Source organism: Ictidomys tridecemlineatus, chromosome X (assembly GCF_052094955.1).
Source record: "Ictidomys tridecemlineatus isolate mIctTri1 chromosome X, mIctTri1.hap1, whole genome shotgun sequence".
NCBI classification, from domain to species: Eukaryota; Metazoa; Chordata; class Mammalia; order Rodentia; family Sciuridae; genus Ictidomys; species Ictidomys tridecemlineatus.
The window spans coordinates 69,137,612-69,155,119 of record NC_135493.1 but is presented as its reverse complement, the minus strand read 5'-3'; the positions used below and the strand labels follow the sequence as shown (position 1 = coordinate 69,155,119).

The following is a 17,508-nucleotide window of genomic DNA, read 5'->3' as shown; positions in this document are numbered from 1 at the left end:
TACCTGTTATCTGTTGGAGAAATGCAGGCTTGAAATCATGTTGATAAAAGGAACTCAAATTATGCTGAAGGGGGAGAATTTTGTGACCCTTTTTATAGATAAGATCCTGAAACTCAGGGAGATATCAATTATTTCTAGTAACCAAAAATCTCCAAAAATTTATGAAGAAGAATCCAATTAGAACCAGTCAGTATGGGCCAAAATGACCTAGAGTTGTTATGACAGTGGGGACTTGAAAGTCTGAAGTCATCCTGCTATCAGTCAAATCAAGAAATCAGTATTGGTTTGTGGCTCAGTGGTATAGCACTTGCCTAATATGTATGAGGCACTGGGTTCAATCCTCAGCACCACATATAAATAAATAAATAAATAAATACATAAAATAAAATAATGTTATTTAAAAAAAAGTCAAGAGATGGACCTGAGTGGGACCCTCTGGAAACACTTCTGGGATCCTCAATAAAACTGGAGTGCAGAAGAGGAACAGTGTCCCTTTCCTCTCTGAGAGGACCCACTCTCTTGAGAGTGTCCCCTTTTCCTTTCCCTCATCCCTTCAGATAAATTAATTGCCTGTTTCTCTGAGTGCTATGTCTGATATCCTTCTGACTTGATCATAAGAACTGGGGTTTGAAGTGAGGAGGGTCATCACACACCTCAGTTTCCCAGAAGGCCCCATCCCAGTAACAAAACTACCTAAACACTTCTAAATTTAAAACAAAACAAAAGAGGCTTCAATTCCTTAGACTAACCAATTGTCAAAAGTACGTAATATTAGTCAAGTGTCAGTAAGGATAAATTTTGCATTGCTGCTTTTAGCTAAATAAACATCTTAAAATTAAAGACTCATTTCTACACTTACAAATTATATACCTTCTCTGGAAAATCTGGTTTCCATTCATGTAATGTATAGAAAAATGAAGAAGAGAAAAGGAAAATGTTAGAAACATATATATATATATATATATATATATATATATATATATATATATATGCAAGTATGTATTTATGTATGTAAGCATGTAGTATTTTGAGACCTTTGCTGGCCTCCAACTTGTGATCATCCTGCCTCAGCTTCCCAAGTAGTTGGCATTATAGGCATGTACCACCATACATGGCCCTTTTATTTATTGATTTTTGCAATGCTAGAGATTGAACCCAGGGTCTTGTACATGGCTAGGCAAATGCTGAACCACACCTCCAGCTAGACAGATTTTTTTTTCATTTGAGGAGGGTTTTTTTTTCTAGTACTTTTTTTTCAAGTTGTAGATACTGGGGTTGCTGATGCATTTTCTGAACATACCACAAGGAAAAACTTTCTCTGAAAAATTAAAAAGAAGTAAAAGCACAAATCTTCATAAAAATAATAAGATATATAGTCATAATTTTCTCTTGAATATTATTTTCAATAAGTATTAGAATCCAGAGAGACATGGATCTAAAGTAAAATGAACTTAACAGCTATATGGTCTTATGCAATTCAAATAACAAGTTCAAGATTTTTTATTTTTCACATTTAATGGATATTATTTATTGGTTCTTTTTAGTTATACATGCAGTAGAATCCACTTTGATATAATTATACAAGCATGAAATGTATCTTATTCTAGTTAGGATCCCATTCTTGTGGACATACATGATTATGGGATTCACCATGATGTATTCATTCATTATTATATATATGGAGGAAAAGTATGTCAGATTCATTCCACTGTCTTTCCTTTTCCTATTCCCTCTCCCTTCCCTCCATTTTCCATTGTCTAATCTACTAAACTTCTATTCTTCCCCTTTTCCTCTTATTGTAGGTTAGCTTCCACATATCAGAGAAAATATTCAACCTTTGGCTTTTTGGGGACTGGATTATTTCACTTAGCATATAGTCTCCAGAACCATCTGTTTACTGGCAAATGCCATAAAGGCATTGAAGATAGGTTTCTATGTATAAAATGGAGATAATTCCTACCTCACAAGATTGCTGTATTAAATGGGATAACATAAAGTTTTGGTATTTGATCAATAAACTCAATAATGATAGTTCTTTTGCAATCACCCCCTTCTATGCTGATTTCAAAAGCCTGTTTTCAACCTAAGAAGATAATTTTATTAGCTCTTTCTTCTGATTTTCACTACTATTTGATAGTTGAACCTTTCTGGAATTCCAAAAGCTTACGTTTCTTATAAGCTTATTATATTATACAGATCATCTTCTCACTATAGTCTACCCTTTCCAACACACACACACACGCACACACACCAACCACCAAAGTACTTACCTCTTAACATCTCAGATATTTCCAAAGTATAGTATAGATCCTCAGCAAGCTCAGTTCTTCTTCAGTGGCCTGTAGTCCACATCTATAGCTCTTACTTGTGTGGTTTATCCATTTCAAAATGGCTTTTATCCACTCTTGCTGAGGCACAGATATCAAAAACAGCCCATATCCTTGGGAAAAGGAAATCCCAATAGAGTCGCATGAGTAGAAGGCAAGAGTTATAGGACTCTTTCAATATTGAATGCACACTGATATGAAGAATATCCCAGACTTAAGAAAACTTATCTTGTAACTGTAGATAAGACATTCTAAAATAATAATAGCAAAATGATATTTATATAGATCATAAACAAAGCAAATTTAAAAAGAAAAAAGATGAAATGGTTATAAATAATGTGCAAATTCGGCAGAGTGTTTTTAGGTAGACCCTATGCTGAATTTGCACATTATTTATAACCATTTCTTCTTATTAACTTTTCATGAAAAAATAAGACCATAAAATCTTAAAAGATTACATTTAGAAGAAACTTCAATTTTTAACCACTTGAAAAGTATCAGATTTCTACTCTAAGAGAACTTTTCTATACATAAGTTCATTGATGATCCAATAAAATTAATATGTGCAATTTACACAGTTGATACTAATATACACACACATTAAAAACACTTGGATAAATAAAGCCTTGAACCTTTTTACACATGGTTTTCTACCTCTTCAAAATAAATGAATAAACCATTTTTAATTAAAATACTGTAGTTTGCCATATAATCCTCACCACCATATTCATGTATATTCATGAATAGTCTGTGCATTCTGATATTGCACGAAACATTTTAGAGATAAGTGATTTTTAAGTAATACCAGCAAATTGTTTTTAAAAGGTTCACATAATAGTCATAACCTGCTATTTTTGCAAAAATTTTGGCAGAGAATTTGTGACAATTATGTGGTGAAATACAGTATAAATCTTTCAATGAATCACCAGTTGATGCTTTATAATTTAAGTGTTTCAAACCATGCTTACCATGTGGAAGTGCAAAGTGTGGCCTACCAAAGGTTTTAAATAGTCTTATCATTCTTCCTATTCCCTATCTTTGGAATTTTCCCCATTTCTTGAATACTACTTTAGTAGTATATAGTGATTATATCTTCCAAACTCTCAATCAATTCCTAAAATCTAATAAATGATGGCAGATGTAATTCAGGAAATATAACTTGTATGCTAAAAAACTTGAAATTTCTGGGACATTCTGGTGGTTTAGAAGGATAATGAGAGAGAATATTTGTAATTAATCGTGTTTGGATAAACTTGGTTACTGTGTGAATATAGGACATCTGAGTCATTGATACTGGAAAAGTCTATTATGATGGAGGAAGCCCCTCAGGGTTATTTCTCAAGGTGTATTCATTTGGTTTTCCAACATGTATTGAAGGTCTACTATAAGCCACGTTGGGATTTAGAATCTGCACATAATACAACTGAAGAGGAATAGACATTTTGTTTATCTTTAGTGCACTTTCTGCCCCTTCTCCATTCTCTCACCTCCCTTACTGTAATGGTTTCCATGGCAAGAGCCTGGGCCAGCCTCTGTCACCTTAGAACATAGGGGCTCCTGAACTGGGAATGGAGCAGAGGAGTGGACATCAGTCTCACACCACTGGATAGGACTTTACATCAGGCATGCATCTGCATGTTCTGTGCAATATCTGCAGAATGAGAAATGAAGAGGCTGCTGGAGCCTATAGCAACTCAGAATAAAATCCTGAATTCTAAGCACCAGTGACAAAAGCAGTTTACACTCTTGCCATTCATTGATTTAGTATATATTGAGATGTTTATGCATTAAATGTAGACACATAGTTGTATGGACTTATGTTTATTCACTAAGCCATTTCCTGTTTCAAATATTCTATCTAGGTCTGGAAAAATAAAACCATAAAATAAACAAGTAAACGTCCTTCTCTCAAGACAGAATAAATTGACAATAGTATTTAGCCTGAAATCACTAGAGAATAAATTCTCCAGTTCATTTAGATATAAGTGAATTTCAAACAAATGACATGAAGCTTTATGTAAATGTACTTATGACACTCTATTGATGTGAAACATATTCAAGCATAAGCAGCTGTTTGGAGTTGATACTGTATATATCTGTATGCATTAATATAGATATATATTCCTATATAATCTTAGAAAGGATTACTTCCCAATCTGGCATCATTACTCTGGGGAAATTGATTATCATCAGGCATTAGAATCTGAGCTGGACATAACAGAAAAAAAAAACCATGCTGTTAGTTACTTGTAGTTCTTAGTTCTCATATCTATGATGATGAAAGGGTTGAACTTGTCAACTTACATCTGCTCCAGAGAGGTCCCCTTCACATTCTACTGTTTTAGTAATTAGTGTAAGATTACACTGTATGGAGCCAAATAAAGGATTGCAATTTACCTCTAGAAAGTCACTAAGAAAAAGGTTCTAGTACCTTTCATTCTGTTATACCGAGCTTCTTGAGGACAGAGTGAGACTTATTCATCCCTATGTCCCATTTTTTAAGCCTCACATACAGTAGATGCTTGATAAATATCTGCTAATTAGCTAATAAGATCCTCAGGGAAGGAAGCATTTTCCTGACCTTCCAAGTTTTTCTTTTGTTACTCATCACTGAATAGCAGCTATTTCTGTGAGTTGACACTTATATTTATGGGCAAGCAGGACAGGCAGCAATGTTTTGAGGGAGCAGATAGTGAGCCACATAATGGTACAAATGTGGATATGTATCCTAGAGGAGCCATTACTCATATACCAGGAAATGTGTGATAAAAAATGAAGGAAATAGGTGGTCATTATCTCTCCTTACATGTATCACGTGTGAGACCATGATCCTTAAATTAAGCAGTAATATATTGAAACTTGTTATCTAGGTTACTTCTTTGTGGAGGGGTAATAAGAAGCAGAATTAGTGAATATTAACCATATGCTATGGTTTGCATGTAATTTGCATATAATTCTCCTACAAAGGTTCCCAGAGAGGAAGTTGTTGCCAGCACCTATATATTGGAGTGTTGGTTTCTTCTATCAGTTGCAAAGTTTCTGGTCTAATTCCTATCTCTTTGGTCCACTTTGTGTGGACTTTGTGCAGAATGACAACAATTTATTTTCATCCATCCATGTATATTCAGTTTTTCCAGTATCATTTGTTTAAAAGGCTGTCTTTTCTCCAATGTATGTTTCTGGCATCTTTATCAAGGACAAGATAACTATATCTGAATGGATTTGCTTCTTTGTTTTCTATTCTATTCTATTGATCCTCAAGCCAGTATTTATGCCAATACCATGTTTTTTTTTTATTACTAAAGTTCTGGAGTATAACTTGAAGTTGTGTATTGTGATGCCTCCAGCCTTGTTCTTATTGCTCAGAATTGCTTTGGCTATTTGGGGTCTTTTATTCCTCCTTGAGTTTTTTCCTAAAACTGCTATTTTTTTCCTAAAAAGCTGCTTTTCCTAGCTCTGTGGGGAATTTCATTGGTCTTTTCGATGGGGATTGCATTCAGTCTATAGATTGCTTTTGGCAATAAAGCCATTGTAAAAATGTTCTTTGATAGGCAAAAATTGATATTGTCAAATTATACATTTAAAGGTATACATTTTTATAAGTTACAGTATATTCACAGTTTTGAAAACATTACTTTTAATTCCAAAAGGATATTTTTTCATCCCCAAAAGAAATCTGTACCCACTGGATGCCACTTCCTCTATTACTGAGTTTTGATTATTAATTATATTCCAAATAGAAATACCTTATCAGATATGTGCCTTTAAAACATTTCACCCCTTTCTGTGGCTTGTCTTTTCATTCTCTTGGCAATGTCTTTTGAAGAGCAAAAGTTCTTACTTTTTTTCTTCCAGGGCTGGTGATTGAACCCTGGGCTTCACACATGTGAGGTAAACATTTTACCTCTGATCCCCATTCCCCAGAAGTCCTTAATTTTGATGATTTTCAACTTATATATAATTTTTCTTTTACCATTAGCCCTATCTTTCCTTTTATTCAGGCAGGAAACAATGGTTTTCAAATTTTTCTGGACAATTACCCCCCTCCAACTTTAACTTTTCAGGAAAACTGCATCATTTTTCACTAATTTTAAAGTAGGTTCTGATCAGTCCTATATGTTATTTGATCCAGTGTTTTACAATTAGTGTATGCATGGGGATTACCAAGAATATAAATCCATTTTATTTCATTTGTTATGACCAATTTACTTGTCCCAAGTCCTAATAACTAGATTATGTCCAGACCCATATGATAAGGAGAGGCAAGCACTTTAGAGATTGTAGAATGAAATGAAATAATTCCTGAAGGTCAACAACAGTTTATAAATTATCCTTTTTTAATGCTGGGATTCAAACCTGGGCCTCTGTGGGCTAAGCATGAATTCCTCCACTGAGGTATATCCCTAGCCCTATAAATCATCTTGAACTTAATTTACTCAGCAGAATATAGGCTAGGAAAAAATGAGTAATTTCCTAACTCTACAGAATGTGTCACTGGACTTAATTTTTCACTGGCACAAAATATACTGGAAAAGAACAGAAAGCAACTTTAACTCAAATCGTGTTCAAATGATTAGAGCCCCAGCTCATCAAAATGAAACATCAACTCAATTTTCAGTTGCCTGAGAATTGCTTACAAAGTCCTTCAGTTTAACCATACAGGATTTGGTCTTTTGTTTTAAACTAACTAGCATGCACAATCATAAAATCTTGTGTGACTATGAAGACCATATTTCATAGTGAGGTTTGTTGATTTAGAAAATGGATACATTTAAGACCAAATTGGTTTTTGAAATAATATGAGAACTTGCCTCATATGTTAATCCAGGTGTAACATTTTATTAGCTAGCATTCTATTTCAGGATGACAGGGAACCCTATATGGAAAAAAAAAAACAGACTCTATACCTAGTCACTCTGTAATAGTATTCCTACATTTGCTTTAAGAAAATAACTAATAAACTTGCCAATAAATATACTTTATTTCACATTTATCATGTAATCTTTCACAATTTTATATACTTATAAATATCAAGAAAAATTATTAACATGTGAATTCTGCTTCAATTGCTGTGCTAAGAAAGTAGTTACTATTTTATATTAAGACTGATGACACACAAGTAGATTTGCAGCAGTATATGGTGCTTATTTACACATTTGTGTATGTGTGTGTGCGTGTGTGTGTGTAGTGCTGAGAATTGAACTTAGGGCCTTGTGCGTGCAAGGCAAGCACACTACCAATTGAGCTATATCCCCAACCCCTCCACATATTCTATTTTTTGAAAATGTCTTTTTTGTTATAGGTTGACACAATATCTTTATTTTTATTTGTTTATTTTTTTAAATGTGGTGCTAAGGATCAAATCCAGGGCCTTACATATGTGAGGCAAGTACTCTACCAGTGAGGTGCAACTCCAGCCTCTCCTCCACATATTCTTGTTGCACTAATAAATAGTAGGTAAAACAGGAAAAATTATAAGAACTTTTTAATTTTTTCAGCTTTTTATCAGACCTTTAATCAGGTCATAAGGTTGACCCTATTGCTGGAGCACAAATGCTATTTTATCCTTCGTTTTCTTTTCTTTTTTAAATTAGAGCATTATAGTTATACATCGTAGTTGGATTTATCTTGAAAAATTTGTACATGCATGGAACTGAATTTCAGTTCATGTTTCCCCCTTTCTCCTGCCCCTCATCCCTCTTCCTATTCTCATTCCTCTCTTCTACTGCTCTTCCTTTTGCTCATCAATTGATTCTATCTATCTATCTATCTATCTATCTATCTATCTATCAATTCATCCCTCCATCTATTTGGTATTGGACAGTGAACCCAGGGATGCTTAATCACTGAGCCATATCCCCAGACCTTTTTTAAAAAAAATTTATTTAGAGAGAAGGTGTCTCTGAGTTGCTAAGTGACTCCCTAAGTTGCTGAGGCTGGAATTTGAACTCTCAATCCTTCTGCCTCAGACCTCCCGAGTCACTGGGATCATATGTGAGTGCAACTGCACCCAGCTGATTTATTTATTTTTGATTGGTTCTTTCTAGTTTTACATAAAGGTGAAATTCCTTGTGGTATATTTTCATATGCACATGGCAAAATTTTAAAAAATTTATTCTGCATTTCCTCCCCTTTCCCATCTCTCTTCTCTCCCTCTGGATCTTGTTCTATGCTACTGGTCTTCCCTATATCTTTGTTATCTGATCCTTCCCTGCTTGTTTCCTTTGTTTTTCTCTAGCCAGAAATTATTTTCATAGAAAGAAAAGAAATATTACGTTCACCAAGAGAGAATAATTCTTATGTCGGTTAATTGTTGGTTAGAAAAGGAGTTTACAAAGTAGGATTTAAAAGGTAGTCCACTAGGATACTCAAAGGTTCACAATAAAACTTTGCATTTTATATCATCCTTTGACCATTTTTATTTTGTGTTTTATAATGTACATAATATTTAGTATAGTACAACTCATATATAAACATGCACATATTTGTGAATGTATGAAATATTAATGTACATTTATAAATTAATTTTATTATTTATAAATATAAATACAAATAAATGAATATTAGTACACATGCTAAGATTTTAATAGATTAGGGGATTGAAAACATTTTGAAATCATGGGATTCAAACATGGTTCTTAATTAAACTAAGGTAACATGTAGGATCTATGTCTGGGCTAGCTTCATTTTCATACTAGCTATTGTTCCCCAGTCCTAACCAATTATGCCTGAATAGATACCACTAATAGCCCCTGGGAGTGAAGAAGAGAATGCCTTGCTGATAGGAAGGAAGACATATATTCTTATTTAAAAACTAATTTGATATTAAACAAGGGGTGAGAGATACAGAAAAACTCTTTACAAACTTGAACTCAAACTTTCAAGTTAAATACTTTAACTTTCAAGTTAAATAAAGGGATATTTAAATGCCCTTGAAAGGGCATTTCAGGTTAAAAATCCTCAAACTCCTCAAAGATGCAACTGAAATTTAGAAGGGAACCAAATCCAGGAAGGTGTTATGGCTCATATTTTTTTTTCTTTTGACACTGGGATTTAACCCATGGGTACTTACCACTGAGCTACATATCTAGCTCTTTTAACTTTTTTTTTAAGTTGTAGATGGGCACAATATCTTTATTTTTGTTTGTTTAGTTTTACGTGGTGCTAGGGACCAAACCCAGGGCCTCACGCATGCAAGGCAAGTGCTCTACCACTGAGCTACAACCCGAGCCCCATATCCAGTTCTTTTCATTTTTATTTTGAGAAAGGGTCTTGCTAACTTCCCAAGGCTGTCCTCTAACGTGTAATCCTCCTACCTAAGCCTCTACAGTCACTCAGTGTTATAGTTTAGATATTAGGTATTCCCCAACACTCATGTGTAAGACAACGATAGAAAGTTTAGAGGTAAAATGATTGAGTTATGAGAGCTTTAATCCCTATTCACGGATAGGGATTAACTGCATAGTAACTGTAGGAGGTAGGACATGGCTAGATGAGGTAGGTCTTTGGGGGACAGGCCTTTGGGATATATATTTTGACAGTGGTGAGGGAATATCCTGCTCTCTGCTTCCTGGTACAGTGTCCTGAGCTACTTTTCTCCACCGTACTCTTCTGCCATGATGTCCTGCCTTATCTCAGGCTCTGAAGATTGGAGTTGCCATCTATGTACTGAAACCTCTGAAACTCTAAGCCCCAAGTAAACTTTTCCTCTTCTAATATTGTTAGTTCTTTTGGTCATATCAGCAAAAAATCCGAGTAATCACTTGGATTACATGCATTTGCCACCATGCCCAATGTGGTTTGTATCTTTTTTTTTTTTAAAAAAAGGGAGAGATAATTTTTTAGTAGTTATTTTTTTTTTAGTTTTCAGCGGACACAACATCTTTCTTTGTATGTGGTGCTGAGGATTGAACCCGGGCTGCAGGTATGCCAGGCAAGCACGCTACCGCTTGAGCCACATCCCCAGCCCCGTCTGTATCTTAAACATCCCCAGAAGTTCATGTGTTGATGGCTCGGTCCTCAGCTGATGGTACTATTGGGAGATGGAAGAACCTTTAGGAGGTGGGCCTAGTGGAAGGAAGTTAGGTCATTGAGGACATGCCCTTGAAAGGGATATTGAGACTCTGATCTTTTTCTGTTTTCTGGCTTCCAGGAGGTAAGCAGTTTTGCTCCATCACATGCTCTCTGCCAAAATGTTTTGCCTCACAACAGGCTCAATGTGATAGGGCCAACTGATCATGGATTGAACCTGTGAGCTAAAACACATGTCTCCTTATTTAAAGTTGATTATCTCAGGTATTTTGTCACAGCAAGAGAAATCTAACATAGACAAATATGGAACTGTTTTCAATCACAGGATTTCACATAGGAAAATTACATATGGAAAGTTTGGACAAATGTTGATAAAGCATGTGTGAGAAGGGGTTTAAAAATTTTTTAATCTCTCAAATATTGTATTTACTTACTTATTTATTTAGCTGTGTTGGGGATGGAGCCCAGTGTCTTGTGTATGCTAAGCAACTGCTCTACCACAGGGCTACAACCCCAGCCCACCAAGAGGGTTTTAATTTGAAATTGCTGGGGAAGAGAAAATTTGTACATTGGGTCATTTAATTGTGTTTTCCTTAACTTAAAAAGGGTGTTTCTCAAGATTTTTTTTTAAAGGAAAGGACAGATTGTGATAAAAGTAACAAGAACTTCTTAAAAATTTAGGAATGGACTTTGTAAAAATCATATAACCAAAGCTGTTAAGTTGTAATAATTCAAAGGGTTATATCTTAGTATATTTACTGCTGTAATATAAGCTAAGAAAGGGTGATAGCTTTTGTCAAAGTCATGATATTGGGTGTCACTGTTGTCAGCCCACTGTTGACCTGCAGTCAGTCAGTATGAGTTAGGCATAAACTGAGTGTCCTGATTGTTGTCAGAGGTTAAATGCTTGCATAATTCTATTTTAATTTGGCATTTTAAATTTTTTTCAGTAGCAGAAGAAAGACTATTGTCATTATCCAGTTGTCAAAAACATTTTTAAATATTTATTTTTTACTTGTAGTTCAACAAAATATCTTTATTTTGTTTATTTATTTTTATGTGGTGCTGAGGATTGAACCAAGGGCCTTGCACGAATGAGGTGAGCACTCTACCGCTGAGACCACAACCCCAGCCCGTCAAAAACATTTTTGAATGCCAAATGTCTCCTTGTGAATACTGAAGGTTCTGAAAAGGAAGAATGTGAGTTGGTGGCAGAATATTTCTATGTTCCCACAAGGCATTTAATAAATATTTTTAAATTATAGAAATTATTATTTCTGATACAAATTTAAGATTTTCATCTGTTCCTCCAAATTATAGTTATTCTAACTTTTCCCCCTAGAAAATTGTGCATATTACCAATTCCATACTAATTAATATTCTTTTCAAAACTTTTATTATGTATTGACAATTTATAGTTGTACAAGTTGAACATCCATAATCCTAAATCTGAATATTTTATTTATTGAACCCAGGGCCTTGCACATGGTAGGAAAGCATTCTACCACTGAGCTAGCTCTCCCCCCTCCCCAAAATTTTAAGCCCTAACAATGCCACCCTAAATCTAAAGCCTTTTGATTATCAACAATAAGGGAATATGTGGAAATTTTCACAGCTGACTTTATGTGACAATAAAAATGCAGGTACAGTCAAAGTATCATACAAAATTACCTTCAGGCTATGTGTAAGGTACACATGACATGAATGAATTTCATTTTTATATTCAGTCCCCATCCTCAAGATGTTTATGATAATGTGTAATGAGTACTCAACTTGTATATGTTTATGGGGTACACGGTAGTGTTTTGAGTTTTGATACAATGAGGAGTGATTCAATCAAGCAAAATAATATATCCATTACCTCAAATATTTACTGTAGTTGTGAGACCATTTGAAATCTATTAAGCTATATTCACTACATTGCATAATAGATCCCCCAAGCGCCCCAAATTTATTCCACCTGTTGACTTTCATTTTCCCCTTTCCCACCATTCTGAGCCTCTGGTAATCACCATTCTACCTTCTGCTTCTATGAACTCAATTATTTCAGATTTTTCATACAAATGTTTGGCTTGGCTTCTTTCACTTGGCATAATGTTTTTCATCTCTATTCATGTTGTTGCAAAATGATGGAATTTCTTCATTTTAAAGGCTGCCATGACCCCGAAACTTGTGCCTTGTGTGCAAGTAAAACCAGCTTCGCATTGAAACCAAGGTCTGTCACTCACATGAGATGTACCTGGGCCTGCTTGAAGAGCTACAGCCACAGAGCCCTTTGCCAGAAAACATAAAGTAGAATCCCAAGGTGGGCCTGGACATTGAGCCTGGATGATGCCCTGAATCCCTTTCCTGAAACAATTTTTCCCTGGAAGATCTCTAGGCCTGGAAGAAGGGCTTTAAAGATATCTGAGATGCCCTCAAGGCCTTTTTAAAATCATCCTAGTTCAAAGCAACTGTCTCCCTTTTATCTGTGCTAATCCCTTTATCAAGAGATAGTTTAGCCATACCTTGGCAAGACTTTTCTTCACTCATTCTTTAGCCAGGCTGCAAACTTTCCAAATCTTTCTGTTGTTTCCCTTTGCTTTTTTATTGAAGTTAAAGTAGCCAGAAGCACCACACAGCCCCATCTATTTTGTTTAGAAATTTTTTTCACCAATTTATCATTCAGCCTTCTATGGATACAACTCAGCCAAGGGTTTTGCTACTTTCATAACAAGGATAGCCTTTTCTCCAATTTTCAATAGGACCCTCATTTCCATCTGAGACTAGTTCTCTAGTCTCCTTGTCTCTGAGCCCTCAGTAGAATCACCAGTAATGCTCTGCTTAAGCATTGTAGGATTTTCCAAGCCTGTCCCTCCAAACTGTTCGAACTTCTGCCTATCCTCCAGTTCCTAAGCCACTTCTACATTTTATGGTATTCATAATTAGCAACAGCCCCACTCCATGATATTTTCTTTCTTGGTTCCAATTGCAGTTGTCAATAACACAATGCCACAAAATGGGTAAATTTTACTAAGAGATTTATTTGTTCTGCTGGTGCTGAAGGTCCAAGTTTGAAGGGTCACATGTGTGATGAACTTTTTGTTGGCAGAGTCATAGAACACTGCAAGACATCAAATAGCAAGTGACAGGGAGGACACAGTTGTATGCTTTCTGTTCTCTCTTTCTCTACTTATAAAGTTACTAGAATTCAATCATGGGGGCTCCAGCCTGATGGCCTTGTCTAATTCTAATAACCCTCCAAAGATCCCACCTCTAAAACCCATATCTTATAGTGAGAATTGAGTTTGAACACATGAAGCCTTAGAAGGACACATTCAAACTATATCCAAATTACAGTACTTATTTTGTGGCCTAACATGTGATCTATCATGGAGAATGAATATGTATATTGTTGTTAGATGGAATGTTCTGTATATATCTGTTAGACCCACTTGCTCTAGACTGTGGTTCAAGTCCAGTGTTTCCTTATTAATTTTCTATTTATTTACTTTTATTATTGAAGGGTAGTTTAGTTTTCTATTATTGTGTTGTCATCTCTCTCTTCATACCCTTTAGTATTTACTTTATATATCTAGGTGGTTCACTTTTAGATGCATATATATTTATAATTGTTATATTCTTTTGATGAATTGACTCTTTTATTAGTATCACTACCCCTGTTTTCTCATGGTTTCTATTTCCACAGAATATATATATATATATATATATATATATATATATATATATTTTTTTTTTTTTAAGTCTGTGGGTCTTTGAAAGTAAAGTGAGTCTCAAGGAAGCAACATACAGTTGGTCCTTTTAACATATAGACATACATATTATTTCACTCTATTTTAAGTCAATTTACATGCAAGGTAATTATTGATGGGTAAGAACTTACTATTGTTATTTTGTAATTGTTTTCTGGTTGTTTTATAGACACTTTGTTTCTTTCAATTTTGCTGACTTTCTTTGTATTTTAATGGTGTTCATAGTGGTATGAGTTGAATATTTTCTTTCCTTTAATCAGTACTGGGGATTAAACCCATGATGTTGTATATGCTAGGCAAGTGCTCTATCACTTGGCTACATTGTTTGTTCTTCCTTTCCTTTCTTTTCTTTTTTAATTTCAAAACTGCTTTTTTAAAAATGTAGTAAATATTAGATTTTTAAATGTAGTAAATATCAGATAGCTATCCTTAGGCCTTTCTTTCTATTTCATTTTGAGACAGGGTCTCACTGAGTTACTCATTCTGGCCTTGAACTTGCAATCTCCTTCTTCAGCCAATGGAGTCCCTGGTATTATAGGCATGTGCTATCATTTCCAGCTACTATAGCTTTGTTTTGTGCATCTCTTATAGGTATTTTTTTGTTTTGTTTTGGTTACCATGAGGTGTACACAAAACAATTTATACAGTCTATTTAAAACTGATAAACTAACTTGGATTACATTCAATTCTATACTTTTATCCCTCCATACATTGTATGTTTTTTTTGGGGGGGGTTACTGGGGATTGAACTCAGGGGCACTCAACCACTTAGTCACATCCCCAGCCCTTTTTTGTATTTAGAGACAGGGTCTCACTGAGTTGCCTAGCACCTCACCGTTGCTGAGCTGGCTTTGAACTCATGATCCTCCTGCCTCAGTCTCCTGAGTCGCTGGGATTACAGGTCTGTGTCACCATGCCCAGCACATTGTATTTTTTGATGCCAGAATTTGCATCATTATGTAACATGTGTTTCTTGAAAATTTATTTTAGCTATCCCTATGAATACTCTTGTCTTCTAACCCTCATTTTGGAAGAAAATTGCATTATATGCCAACATTATAATTCTAGAATATTCTGAGCATGGGCTTATATTATATCAATGAGTTTCATTTTTTCCTAACTTTTATATTATTAGTAAATGGCACTTTGGTTTTATTTAAAGAACTCCCTTTAGCACTCCCCATTAGGCAGACCTAATAAACGCCCTTAGATTTTGTTTGGGAACTTTTAAAATATCTTCCTTACTTTGGAAAGACAAATTTTTCTGGGTAAACTATTCCTTGTTGGCAGTTTCTTTTTTCCTTTCAGTGTTTTGAATAGATCATCTCATTCTCCAGTGGCCTAAAGAGTTTCTCTGAGAAATGTGCTGATAGTCATATTGTAATTCCATTGTGTGTTATGTGTTTCTTATGTCTTGCTGCTATCAAATTTTTCTATTATGTGTGTTTGTGAACGAAATTTGATTGGAGACCTGTGTGATTTCTATCCCTGAATGCTGGGTTCTTTCTCCAAATTAGGGAAGTTTTTAGTTATTATGACTTTGAATATGCTTTCTTCCCATTCTTCTTTAATTCCTATTTTATATAAGATATGTCTCTTGGCAGTGACCCATAATTTCTGCAGGGTTTCTTCACTCATATTTTTTTTCTTTTTGACCTTCTTATTGGATAACTTCAAAGATCCTGTTTTTGAGCTCACTGATTCTTTTTTCAGCTTGATTTATATTGATTTTTGAAACTTTCCATTGCATTCATCAATTCAGTCATTAGATTCTTCATTTGGGAGACTTATTTTTGTATTTAAGATTTTTCTCCCATTTTTTCAATTTTCTCATTTTGTTATTATATTGTTTCCCCACGTTTGTTGATTTTGTATCTGTATATTCTTTTTTTCCCCTTGGTCCTGGGGATTGAACTCAGGGGTACTCAACCACTGAGCCACAACCCCAGCTCTATTTTGTATTTTATTTAGAGACAGCATTTCACTCCTTTTTCTCTTAGAACATACACTATGTCACACTGAATTATCTATATGAGCTAAGAGAAGCCGTACACAAGAAGCAGAAGAGAATATTGACCCCACATTCCCTGCATCTTACCTTCACAGCATTGGTATTAAGTGTTTCCTTTATGGCCACTAGAGAAGAATTGGTGGCAATTGTGCTCAATGAACATGAACTTTGACTTTTTCCCACTATACTACAAGCCTAGTATTCTGGTATATAATGCTGTCGATCCTCATTTTTTTGTGGATTCCACATTTATAAATTCACATATTCACTAAAATTTATTAATCCTAAAATAATATTGAAATACTTCCATAATCATTTGTAGACATAGGAAAGGGTAATGGAAGATCTGTTGTACTACATGGTAACCACAATTAATAATATTGTATAATATATTTCAAACTTGCTGAAAGTATGGATTTATGAAGTTTTTACCTTAAACTGATAAGTAGGTGAGGTGATGGATAAATAGATTGGATTAATATTTCTACAATGTATACATAGATCAAAAACATCATATTGTATCCCACACAAAAATTAATACACAATTGTTATTTTTCAATGAAAATATATAAAATACAGTAAAACAATTTGAAATTGAAAATAGAACCATGTTACTAGATTAAGAGTAGAAGAATGGAAAAATAACTTATTAGAGAAACATAATAATTGTGTGGTTTATGGCATATGGAGAAATAAAATATATGGCAACAATTCCACAGAAGAATAGGAAAGATGGAAGTGCACACTTTTAAGTTTCTTGGATTATGTATGAAATGGTATAATATATTTGAACAGGAATTTAATAAGGATGGACACTGTGAACCATGTAACAATTACTAAAAAATAAAAGAGAAAGGCATAGCTATTAAACCAATAGAGGAAATAAAATGAAATACCAGAATTCATAGTATCTCAATTCATTCTGAGCTGCTATCATAGAAGCCCTGAGACTTGGTAATTTTCTTAAAAAATAAATGTATTACTCACATTTCTGAAAGCTGGAAAGCACCCAAACAAGGTTCTGGCATCTGGTGATTTCTTTCTCGCTGCATCTTCACATGGCAGAATGTGAAAAGATAACAGGGTGTGAATACTTTGTCCTCATATGGCAGAAAAGCAGAGAGAGCAAATCCACTCTTATAAGTTCTTTTCATAATGCATTGTTATTTATGAGGTGAACAGTTCATGACCTTAACAACTTCCAAAAGTCCTCACTTTTTAACACTGTGGCACTAAGGATTAACTTTCCAACACACGAGTTTTGGAGGACACACTCAGAGCATAGCACATAGTAAGATATCACTGTATGTCAACTAAAATGGTCAGAATTAAATAGTCTGAAAGTAGCAAGTGTTGGTAGGGATATAGAATAAATGAAACTCTCATG

At 34.5% G+C, this 17,508-nt stretch overlaps 1 protein-coding gene across 15 annotated transcripts in view; it reads right to left on the bottom strand.

Annotated features, from left to right (window-relative positions):
• Zc3h12b (zinc finger CCCH-type containing 12B) overlaps positions 1–17,508 on the bottom strand; it is a 296,095-nt gene that overhangs the window by 54,965 nt on the left and 223,622 nt on the right. For all 15 annotated transcript variants that reach the window (XM_078034622.1, XM_078034627.1, XM_078034620.1 and 12 more), the window contains 2 exons: positions 17,109–17,173; positions 2,271–2,440 (listed from right to left, as the gene is read on the bottom strand). The gene's annotated coding sequence lies outside the window, so the exon portion shown is untranslated. The remainder of the gene's footprint in view (positions 1–2,270; positions 2,441–17,108; positions 17,174–17,508) is intronic.